The sequence below is a fragment of the Liolophura sinensis genome, chromosome 11 (genome assembly GCF_032854445.1).
Source record: "Liolophura sinensis isolate JHLJ2023 chromosome 11, CUHK_Ljap_v2, whole genome shotgun sequence".
NCBI lineage: Eukaryota > Metazoa > Mollusca > Polyplacophora > Chitonida > Chitonidae > Liolophura > Liolophura sinensis.
The window spans coordinates 18,676,488-18,689,069 of record NC_088305.1 but is presented as its reverse complement, the minus strand read 5'-3'; positions in this window follow the sequence as shown (position 1 = coordinate 18,689,069).

The window sequence follows — 12,582 nt, the reverse complement described above, 5'->3', positions numbered from 1 at the left end:
AGGTTCGAAGTCCAAACCACACGGCCAATGAGAATCGTTGTAGATACTCACATCTTAACAACCTCCGTCTTCTCTGTTTGTATTTGTAAAACTTATAGCACCAGACCGCCAGGCTGACTAAGATCAGGATCCCAACGATCAGGATAAACCTGTGGGAATACAAAATACGGCTGAATGAGTGATCGACTGATGGGTATAAGTGGTGTGGAGAGAAGGCGGTGATTGATGAAGAAGATTAGGAGGTAGAAGAGCCTGTAATAAAGAGAGTTTCAATTTATTTATTATTTATTTGATTGGTGTTTTACGTCATACTCAAGAATATTTCACTTATGCTACGGCGGCCGGTATTATGCTGGGAGGAAACCCGACAGAGCCCGGGGGAAACCCACGACCATCCGCAGATTGCTGGCAGGTCTTCCTGCATACGGCCACAGAGGAAGCCAGCATGAGCTGGAGTTTAACAAGACAGCTCCAAGAACAGGATAAAATTAGGTGAAAACGAGGCCAAAATATGGAGGGATGGAAAATGACGTGACGGCACAGTCAAACGTATAATTACAAATCGGGGGGAAGGAGGATAAAACGTGAGTAAAAAAAGTAAGCAGGCCGTGTGGCAGTATGTGGATGAAAGGGGACTGAAGGACCTCTAGGCGGGCTCAAAGATAAACAGAAAAGAGAGTTGAAAGTAACGCGGGAGCATATTCCAAAATATGGAGGGATATGGAAAGCGACTTGAGAGGAAAGTCAAGAATACGGAGGGGTGAAATGCGACTTGAGAACAAAATCAAATGTAAGGATAAATTTAGAGGGATAAAACATGACTGCTGAGCACGGTGTTTGAAAGATCAGGAATGAAAAATGAGTGACGCGCATGTAGACGGCTTCAAGAACAGGAAAGGAGTTGAAAGTAAGGTGGGAGCGAAGCGAAACGTAAAGATAATTCTGAAGGAATAAAAGTTGACTGACTGAGTGGTTGGTGGCTGGGCAGATCTTACATGGAGGGAATGAGGAGACTAATAAAGGACTGATGGGGTCAGTTTTTTGTCGGGCAAGAGAAAAGAAAAGTGAAAGCTAAGGTGACGGTGAGGTCAGAGGTACGGAAGGATGGAATTTTGTCGACACGAAGAAATGGATAAATTAAATGTAACGTGGTAGCGAACAGAAGTGTGGTGGCGAACAGAAGTGCGGTAGCGAACAGAAGTGTGGTAGCGAACACGAAAGCACCATATGAAGGAAGCCAATGTGATAGCAGGAGCAACAGAAGAGATGGAAGGATATGTAAGACGGAAATACGTAAGGGTGGAAGTCGGTAGGATAACAGGTACAAAACCCATGTGAAAGTAGAGGAAAGAAAGAGAATTAGGAGCGGAAGGCTGAAATGGAAAGGCAGAGATATGGAAGCCGATATGAAAGCTGAAACGAAAAGACAGGGAAATGAAAGTCGAGGTGAAAGCTGAAACGGAAAGACATACAGATAGAAGCCGAAGTGAAATCTGAAACGGAAAGAGAGATACATGGAAGACGGGGTGAAATATCTAAACGGAAGAACAAAAAGAATGGAAGGCGATATGCATGAAAGATGAAACGGAGAACATAGAAATTGACGCACTAGCTTATTAAACAAAGACGAAAGAAGGAAATAAAGAAGCCGATATGGAGAAGGGATTAAGGGGTTTATAGAAGAGAGGAACGATTGAACATACTTTTACTACTGATCAGTAATATGTGGTTGTAAGTCGCATATTTGCTACTAGAAAAGTTTTAGGTAGTCGAGAGGGGCACTCCATGGCGTAGTGATTAGCTTGCTAATGCAGCACAATGACCCAGGAGCCTCACTCTTACCAATTCGGTCGCTGTGAGTTCAAGTCCAGATGCTGGTTTCCTCTCCGGTAGTACATGGGAAGGCATCTCGGCACCCTGCATGAGTTTCTCCTCGGGCTTTGTATTTATTTATTTTATTTGACTGGTATTTTATGCCGTACTCAAGAATATTTCACTTATATGACGGCGGCCAGCATTATAGTGGGTGGATACCGGGCGCAGCCCGAGGGAAACCCACGACCATCCGCAGGTTGCTGGCAGACCTTCCCACGTGCGGCCGGAGAGCCGGGATTTGTAAGGTTCCCTCACCACATAATGCTGGCCGCCGTCGTATAAGTGAAATATTCTTGAGTGCGCCACAAAACCCCAAACAAACAAACAAATAAATAAACCATGAAGCAGTGCGAGATTGTTTTCATTTGATTTGATTTCTTGAGGCTTAGTACCGTATTCAAATACGATTGCGATCAATTTCGATGAGAGAGTGCCCGGAGTAAACCACTGCATGGCCCCGGGGAGCGAGCACATTGTTTATCACATGTTGGTGGATACACGTAAGGCTTCACGTAAGGCCGCATAAACGACATTACTAGGGCTCTGCGCCGATTATATTGCGACAAGCTGTCCTATGACAACGGAGTCAATCTCAAAAATATTCTGTCTAATCTGGAATGGATGGATTGCTGGCGCCCGAATTACCAATATTCCTTCTCGTGACGACGTTGCGTGGTGACATCATTCCATTATCGGTGACAGTAATTGTGACTTCGTGACATCATAGCATGATTAACTATTTGTGGCTAATGTATTGGACATTTCATCCAGTTACTGGTGATGATATCACCAGTATCCAATGATACTGGTTATTATTGTCCAAAGCGGTGGTCTTGAATAAAAGTTTGGTAAGGTCCACTGAGCCACAGCTGTAGTGCGTAATCTTTGCGATGACGTTTGATGACGTATTGCTGATGCACATACCAGATAACAATGGTCTGTTCAGCTTGGACCCGAGTCGCCATTGCACCGGAAAATGGACCCCATTCCTGAAGTCATACTCACCAGACGTACCACAGCGTGTACCAGCATCCCCCGTCATAGATGTAACAGCGTGCTCGGTCCATCTGTAACAACCACAACAAAAGACCGATTATATTTACTTGCGCTACAAGCATCTGTTGATTTGAAGTCATCTTGCAAAGGGAGTGTGAAAGTTGCTACATTTTAGGCATTTATATAAATCGTTAGAATAAGACCCTAACTGAGGCAAATTGGCAAGATATCGTGTCGCTTTCGTTTTGATCGCTATGCTGTAAGTCTTGAAATTATTGTGGGCACTAATGTAACAGTGGGCACTAATGTAACCGTGGATACTGAAACCATCATGAACACTAACATCACTGTGGGTACCAAAACCATCGCGGCACAAAAATAATCCTGGGCACTAAAACCATAATATAGCCCCTCAAATCATCGTGGAAAATAAAATAATCGTGGCTTAACAATATCACTGTAAGAGCTAAAAACTGTGAGCCAAAGAAATATCGAAACTCTCAAGATGACATATCCAGACGCAAGCATGATACCTCACTGGTCCTGTCTTGTGAGCGTTTTAATACTTGATGGCGTAGGCCGATGATTTTAACAGATTCAAAATTTCTTCATTGATTTACTGATTTTTCTGCTAGATAATGTCATAGCATAACAAACTTAAAAGGCAATATTCACTGCTATGTTATAATTCAGGAATTTCAGAAATTGTGAGAGCGCAGCACATAGGTGGTATGGTATCAGGGATATCTGTATGTTGCCGGTACATCGTGTGGTATTCGTGAGCTGTATCTCAGACAACGGCAAATATGGTATCACGGACATTTATATATGTCGTCGGTACATCGTGTACTATTCGTGAGATGTATTTCCCACAATAGCAAGTATGGTATCACGGACATTTATATATGTAGCCGGTACATCGTGTGCTTTTGGTGAGCTGTACCTCAGACAACAGTAAGCTGAAACATTATTCCACACGAATGAACGCATTAGGCTTTTTTTTCACTACGGCTTCTGAGACAAGAAGTTTGCGGGCTATATGTATAGCAAGAAAGAGATTTTATATACGTGGGATTACGGTATATTCACCACCAAACGAATAAATATAGTACTGTTTTATTTTACTATAAAGTGTCTAGGTTGTTAAAAACACATCTGCATTTTCCATGGTTGTACAATGGGAAACTTTCTCTCCTAATGGTCATTAGGGACTACGCTGAGTATACAGCTCATTCCTAACTTTGCGATGATGTCCTGTTGGTTTTTGTCAGGACCAGGCCTGGAGTTAATCGAAAAATGAAAAACAATGTTAGCGATCAGAGTGAATAGTGAATAGCTTCAGGCCATGAAAAATGTCGTTCAAAAGAAGTGATCTATTGTACCCGATTACTTACTTTGAAGCGGCTGTAGTAGGAGAGAATCCCAGTCATGATGTACCTACAGCTCCTGTAGTTAAACCCAACGTACGCTTGCTAATCCAACTCAACTATCCAACTGAGTAAGCCTCTTGAGGTAAAATACACTGACGCGTCACATCTCCGTTCTAAACCAAAAAATATAGCGTCTAACAAAAATCTCCTTCCCTTCTGATCGCCTCTCTAATAAAGAGAGCAAGCGCCCACGTTGTGTTCTTGTGCGTCTGGCTTTATACTCGAGAACAGTCTCTGGTAGAGACGCTGATCATTTACTAAATCTGAATCTTTCAGCGGGATATCTGAGCTATGGCTACCGCGTTGCGCCGTAGGAGTTGTGTCCCTTGTGTCCTTAAAAATGGCGGTTATTTTGTGGTAAGATGTGATATATCCCGACTGCGGTGAGATTATCGAGCAATATGCATTTTCATCGTGATGAGGATACCGATTTTTCCTGGTGTTTTGACGCCCCCTTTTTCATGACGTAAACATACTACATGTATTCAGACGAGCCGTCTTCCTGTACGTGTCGAAACAATGGTGAAATTTCACTTCGTCATACACGTCTTAATCTGCCGGCATAATCCGTCACATGAGCCAAAAAATCGCAACCGCAACTTTAGAAAATCAGTGATATGAGTGATATGAAATTGCGTAAAAACACAGCAGTGAAGAGAAATGTATCACGGAAATGGTGGCTCGGCTGACATAATAAGCTTGGTTCATGGTATAATTCATCGATTGCAAGCTCTTAAATAGTTCGGCATTTGCTGGAGATAGGGTTTTAATGGGAAATACTTCTTGCGAATTGCTTCCCGATGGTGAACAGAAATTTAAGATATTTCCTTGAGCGCATGCAAGTTATAAACCATCAGCACGAAGTCACAGAGCAATGTCTGTGTTTTTAAATTTGAAAATTTACATTTTTTTTTAAAGTTTAAAAGAATAGTGACAATATCACAATATATAAGCAATTTTATGAAATTACTACACTGGTGAAGTTTTTGACGAGTAATGGTGAATCGGGAATTGTTCGCTTCTAGTACATGGGTAATACGTTATACCAATGTGTCCAAATCGTAAACGCGAAGACAGAAATGAACGGACTACAAATGATATATTGTTTTAGACTCATTGCCATTTGTGGGTTCAGCAATAATTGATACAAAGTAAAGGTACCCTCGCACGAATTTTAAATGCATTAAAATTAGACTCTTAATTACATTTAAAATTTACATGAAGATGTCTTCAATTCTCCTTTGTTAGGAATGCACCACACAGCTTTGATCCGAATTATTTTAGGGGGAATAGATTCTCCATTGTATGTACACGACAAGATTTTGCCTTAAACACAATTCTTCGTACAGAAATAAATTTATACAGATACTGCAACCTTACTTACATAAAACGCATTCGTCATACATGGATAACAATCAGACTTCAACAACCCAGATCAAGAATCGCTAGACCATTTCCCAAAACGACGTATCACGCAAACAACTAAGAAGGTATGTAAAGTACGTAAGTAGGACGGAATCATGCAAAGAGAAGCAGTCATTAGTTTTCAATGATGCTGGAAAGACGCAAGGTAAGTTCTAGGCGACTGAGTGACATTAGAATTCAAATCGTATACCATGCTAAAATAAAAGGTTGTTGATAACAAAATATGTATGTCAGTTGCGTTTTGATTGCAACTGTTCATATATCCACCGTGGGGATCTAACACGATGAATATACGGTTCCTAGCCCGGAACTAAGAGAAATTAAACACAATTATTAAGCAGAGTGCCAGAGATTCTAGACTCTCTGTCCATATTTACTTACAAGACAATTATGCTCATTGTAAAACTGAAGAAACTTTGAGCAAAGGCGTTTGAAGGAATAACATCTAACAAATGCTACAAGGCGATATATGTATACGACATATGCAGAGACATACACACACGTACAAAAACGCGTTAACAACAAGTTACATGTGTGAAAATAGCTGTGAGTTTTATAAATTCTTTGTACACAGCGTATATAGCACCCTGTATAAACACGCACGCCCCACACAAAGAGAGAACACGGGGGCTTGAACACTTGCATAGGTGTTAAATGTGGCCATTTGCTGGATTTTGAGAGCATTTCGTGAACGAGAAACTTCGTATTTGTTTTGGGGTCATGAGTAACGGATGCTGGGAGGTTACAAATGCTGTACATATATATACCTCGCTATATCCGAGTATTACTCGTTATATAAGTTAAAAGAGAAAGTCAAACACAAAAATAAATGCTTAAACAAGACGCATAAACATGCCGAAAAAAGCATTTCATTCTTATAGATCAGTAAACGGCTGAAACGACCATCACCCGCACAAATTGGACCCCCCCACCCCCACCCCCACCCCCACCCCCACCCCCCGGCGCGATGTAAACACTTTTATGTCAGTTGCTTAAAGTACAACAGTTTAAACTAGACACACGTACGACTGCGGATTTAGATATCGCGGATCTGTTATTTATAGAGTGACGTCATGCAGCGAGCAATTTATACAGGTTTGCACAGCGCATGCTGAGACGGTCTCTCAGTTTGTTTTACATTTCCTGATGTATAGCCGTGTACAAACAAAGCGATAGACGGCTGACACGATTATGACTTTTATTATTAAATATAATGCTAATTGTAGAAAATGTATGCCGCGACAATAGGAGGAAATCTGTGTAGGTTCATTATCAAATTTTCTGGCACTCCTATACTGACTTGTAACATGTCACAAGTGTCAACAAGTTAACAGCAGTGGCGTACTAAATTTACGGATGGTTTAAATCTAGCGCTCAACTGTTAAAAAGATTTACCGTAATTATACTATAATACGTGTCACACGTACTAACCACGGGACACTGTTTACTGGAGAAAACATTACTATTTTAAAGGCCAATGGAACGCAAAAATAGTATGACAAGCAAAATATAACAGAACGCAGAAATATTACAGCAAGCAGTATACAACAGAAAGTCGAAAAATTACAGCAAGCAGAATACAACAGAATGAAGAAGTCATGCAGTAAGTAGAATACAACAAACCGTAGAAGCATTATAGCCAGCTGAAAGAAAAGAAAAAAAAATGTAGACAATATTACAGCAAACATAATACAACAGAGGGTAGGAATATTACAGCAAGAAGAATACAACAAAGTAGAAATATCACAGTAAGCAGAATTCAACAAAACGTAGAAACATTATAGCCAGCTGAATGAAAAAAAAAACAGATTGTAGGGATATTACAGCTAAACAGAATACAGCAGAGGATAGGGATATTACAGCAAGCAGAATACAACAGAATGTAGAATTATAACAGCAACGAGAATATAACAAAACGCTGAAACATTACAGCAAGCAGAATAAAACAAAACGCGGAAAATATTACAGTAGGCAGAATACAACAGAGGGTAAGAATAGTGTGGGAAACAGAATACAATAGAATGCCTATGTTTCCGAGACATATTTGAGCGCAGTAAGATATGGTACTTTGTTTTCGACACACATTAACATAAAAAAAGAAATAATGTGAGATAAATATTATTATGTGAGATACAGATGATGAGAAACATAGGCTGTCATAGATCTGATTTATTTATTTTATTGGTGTTTTACTCCGTACTCAAAAATATTTAATTTATTCGACGGTTGCCAGCATTTTCGTGTGAGTAAATACGGCAGAGCCCAAGGGAAACCCACGACCGTCCGCAAATGTCCGGAAAGGCCTTCAGTTTTATTCCACAAATAATATACGATCATAGAGGAAGCAAGCATGAGCTGAACTTGAACTCACAGCGATCGCAAACTGCGATAGAAAAGGAGACTGTAAATGTTGATTTAAACAGTAAGCAATGGCCTTAATTCTACTATTATCAGTGTTTCATTATTATTATTATTATTATTATTTCCCTTTGAATGATTCATGTTCAACGTATTTGTGAAGAATGCATTTCACTTATACGACAGTGATGCACATGTGAAACTAGGGTAAATTTCCGCACACTGAAAAAGATATTGACAAACATATTGTCTACACTCTTGATATATTGGTGGAAGGCACGTGATCTCCCACAAAATTCATGTCAGACTACTCAAACCATCCCACTCCAGATGTCGACTGCTCATTTCCACCAGCGTTACACGAACGATCAAGGTAGGTAAAGATCATAAGATTGAATCAACGCCTCTTGGTATAATTAAGACTTACAGTATAGAGAGTAAAGCCATTGGTGCGACGGCATTGTGATAATTGGCAAGCAAGCCGACGGTTGAAGGACGAACCAAGAATTGCTATGTCATCCTCAACACAAATACGGAACTACATTTGTCATAAATTATCTGTGAAGACATAATCGTATATAACTTTGAATGCTTGTCATCAATACAGGTATGGGGCCACATCTGTACTAATTTTAGTCGTTCGAAGTCATTGTATAGTCGTAAGTGCTATTCATCACCACGGCATTAGACCACATCTATAGCAACCTTAAACTGAAATAAAGTCGGGTGCATAACTGGGAGTGCTTGCTATCATGACTCTACATCTGTTATACTAATATAGGTTAAGCGACATTAAATTCCTTTTTAAAGAAGTTGTTTATCTTGTCTGATTATGAAAGTTCTACTCATCTTAGAAAAGTGATTTGATGTTTGCTTGAAAGATAGGATATCCTATTAATGTAAGATATGGCATTATGAGTAATATTTCATATTTGCATCTCAAATTGCATTTTTAACGGACTGTAATTTACCGTAATCTATATAGTGCATTACATGTATCTCTCAGCGGTTTGTGTGTTTATGAGATATTACTTATTGTGGCAAACTACATGTATAAGGCACCATAAATATAATTATAATAGGGGGATGTAGCGATTTAAAGACACAGTCAGTCTAGCACATTTTATGAACAAAGAAATATCGTTTGTTATTACCAATTATTTTGTTTATTAAAGTGTTGTTTTTTTCCCGAAATGCCATTGTTTGTGACAATGAGAAATGCTTCCCGCTTAGTAAGCGCTTTCGGTCCATGCTGTACAGTATATATATGTTCATTGTCGTGTCTGCATTAATAATGTGTGATCAAACTAGCAACGTACTAACGTTCCATATGCCCTTTCCGGCTGGATCCGAGTCGCTACTCCGAGGGAAAATATGCTTTATTAATTGTCAGCCCAACGGACAGTGCATCAGAAATAAAGGAATACTTTAGGCAGTTTACATTTCCGTTTGCATGGTATTTAGAAACGTTGCTATGAAAGTTTTCCATGGCTGGCATGACGACATTGAAGAGATCGACGTTTTCAATCAACAATGCTACGTAAGAAGGAAAGATGAATATCCAATAAAAGTAACCGGAACCGGAAATCACGTAAATCGCCAAATTCTTGAAGGGGCCAATCAATGAAGGAACCAACGTAGCCATGTTCGTACGAAGTAAAATAAAGGAGTACGTACGTGTTCCTGTATTGTAGCTGGCTTACTTTGTTTTGTAAGCCTGACTGTCATCGTTTAATTTACGTGAATCTTTCACTTAAAAAACATATTCCCTTTTTAAATATATTCCTAGAGTCCATTCCTTGTAAAAGTCAGTTTTCGTTTGTTTGATTGATTTGTTTCACGTCGTACTCCAGAATTCCCCACTTATGCTATGGCCACCAACTTCGTGGGTAGGTGAAACCGGTGTGTTCTCGGTAAAAACCAGAAACCTTTGATGAACTCTCCCACGTGACATAATATATGCACACCGTATTGGTGCTAGACACGTGGTCTTCAACGAACGTTAGACTGCCCAAAATGGTTACAAGAGGGTGGTCGATAGCTTATTGTCACAGGGTTCCATGAACGTTGAGAGACGTAAAGCCTTGTCATTCGCTTTCTAATGCGGGATTTGAACACGCAATTCCGCCATGGCCAGCTCCAACATTTAACCACTTCTAATTTGTCTTCCGTGTGCAAGTCGATACCACGACAAAAATAAACAACTATTTCTAATGAGGTCATCACGACAGTCTCCCATCGATACACGGTGGTATGACGGCCAAATCTTAGTCCGCTGTGCAAAGCTATGGGCATGGTTTACTTACAAAACTTTATGGAAGATTGCCGAAGTTAATCAATATCTGTGTGCCGTGGTTGCGTGGTTACGTCATGTCCCGCCGTTGGAAGTGTACACAATGTGGAAGATAACCCGATTTGGACTCCGCTTAAAGGCCTAATACCTGCATTGACACATTGGTCTATTAATCGGTAGTTAGTCGTAAAACTCTTCAGCAAATCTTTCAAAGCAACCTGGGAATCGTACTGTCGAAGGAGTGATTAATACATAATTGCATTGAGTATTAATTTTAATGGCCTCATAATCTTACAAACTGGCCGACATGAAGCCTAGTGACAAATACGTATCGAGAATATTATAGTATTTCAAATACATAATTTAGATCAAGAATAAGTAGCTGTCTTAACCGTTGAATTAGTTTCACAATATTTACTTTCAGGAAATATCGATATCAAATATTTGCGTCATCAAGATGGATTATACAAATACACACATATGTTCTCTAAAGCGTAGAATTATCAATAATTCAATAAATTGTATCGTTTGATTTTTAGGGTTTATTTCAGAGGCGCAAAAGTAGAAAATATAAATGAAAGTGTTCTCTGATATTGAGTGTCCAATTTCTAACAAAAGCTGATAACTGAAATTTGTAAGTTTTGTTCAGCTTTTAGAATCTCAGGGTCTCTCTACGCGGCTTCCAAACAAATCAATTTGTCTAATATTTGACAACAGGTATCGCTGTACATTATGTTGTCAAAGTGGCACATGTAAGTATAGGTAGAAACACCATTAAATCTGTTTCTGAAGATACCTTTACTTAATTACATCCAGATTTTATTTTTACTGAAATAAATGCTGTCAAATGTGTAAATCGTCCTTATGGACTATATTGATAAACTATGTCATCAGTTACGACTCAATACTTTTGCTACAGTTAATCCTGACTGAAATTCTTGTGAAATCAAAGAACGATATATAATTGAAGACGCACAGTATAAACAGTAAAACCAGAGGAGCGACGACAGTGTGATACCTGGCAAATGGTCACACTTAACCGGTGCCCATGACTTAGGTACATCAGAATTAGGTAAATCAAAAAATGCAGTGATGTTAATTATAATTTATAACAACTTATCCGTGGCAAGGTCTTCCAGCAACCTGCGGACTGTCATGAGTTTCTTCCGAGCTTTCTTCCCACCATAATGCTGGCCGCCGTCGTATAAGTGAAATATTGTTTACTACGGCATAAAACACCAAGCGAATAATTTAACATAAGAAAAAAGACGTTGGGAAGTCATGGGCGACGTAAATTACTAATAATGTCAACACAGTCTACCATACAATACAAACAGTTGACTGCATTTAGCTTATTTACCTCATTTGTCTTATTGTTTCATGCTGGCTTCCTTTCCGGTGGTAGGTATGGGAAAGTCTTCCAGCAACCTGTGGATGGTCATGGTATTCCCACGGGCTCTGTCCTTTTTTCTCTCAGCATTATGCTAGTCTCCGTTGTAGAAGTGAAATTTTCTTGAATATGCGTCACAAAACACCAGTCAAATAAATAAATAAATCTATAAATTAAGCATAATTTCATTTTTATGCTCTCGGGGTCACTCTTTGTGTCAAAAGGTGGCTGTGGGAGCTGATATTCAAGGTACTGCAAACCTTATTCTCTCAGGTCCAGTGGTCAAGTTTCTATCCAGGTCAACGAGGTCGTCGTATATAAGTTAAGTTTAATTGTGGGTTAATCACCATAGATCTTTTGTAAAATATGAACGTGAGTGGACAACTACATTGTCAAAGCTATTACTATTCTACTCATCGGTATTCTCAGATACCGGGAGTGGGTCATGGTTGGGTGGTTAAAGGAAACATGAAAAGGAACTATCAGACAAAGAATATGTTTCTATACCAAATAAAGAAAATTATGCCCCGAAACAGAAATTCCATTTTGGGGGTATTTTTATACCTGTTAATTATCCCTCTATATTATACATATTTTCCTTCAACGGCTGGATTTTTTTTTTCGGAAATTACGCCATCGTTGACCTTGCTCGGGACTCGGTGAGCATCATCAAAGTGCCCCGAGCGCGGTGAACCGTGTCGATATGATGTGAACATGCACAAAGATACTTGTTTGGCTTCTTTGGGCCAGCCTAGCGCCCTCTCCGCGCCCCTACACCCCCGGCCCATTATTCGGTCTGTTCCCCACCCCCCGGC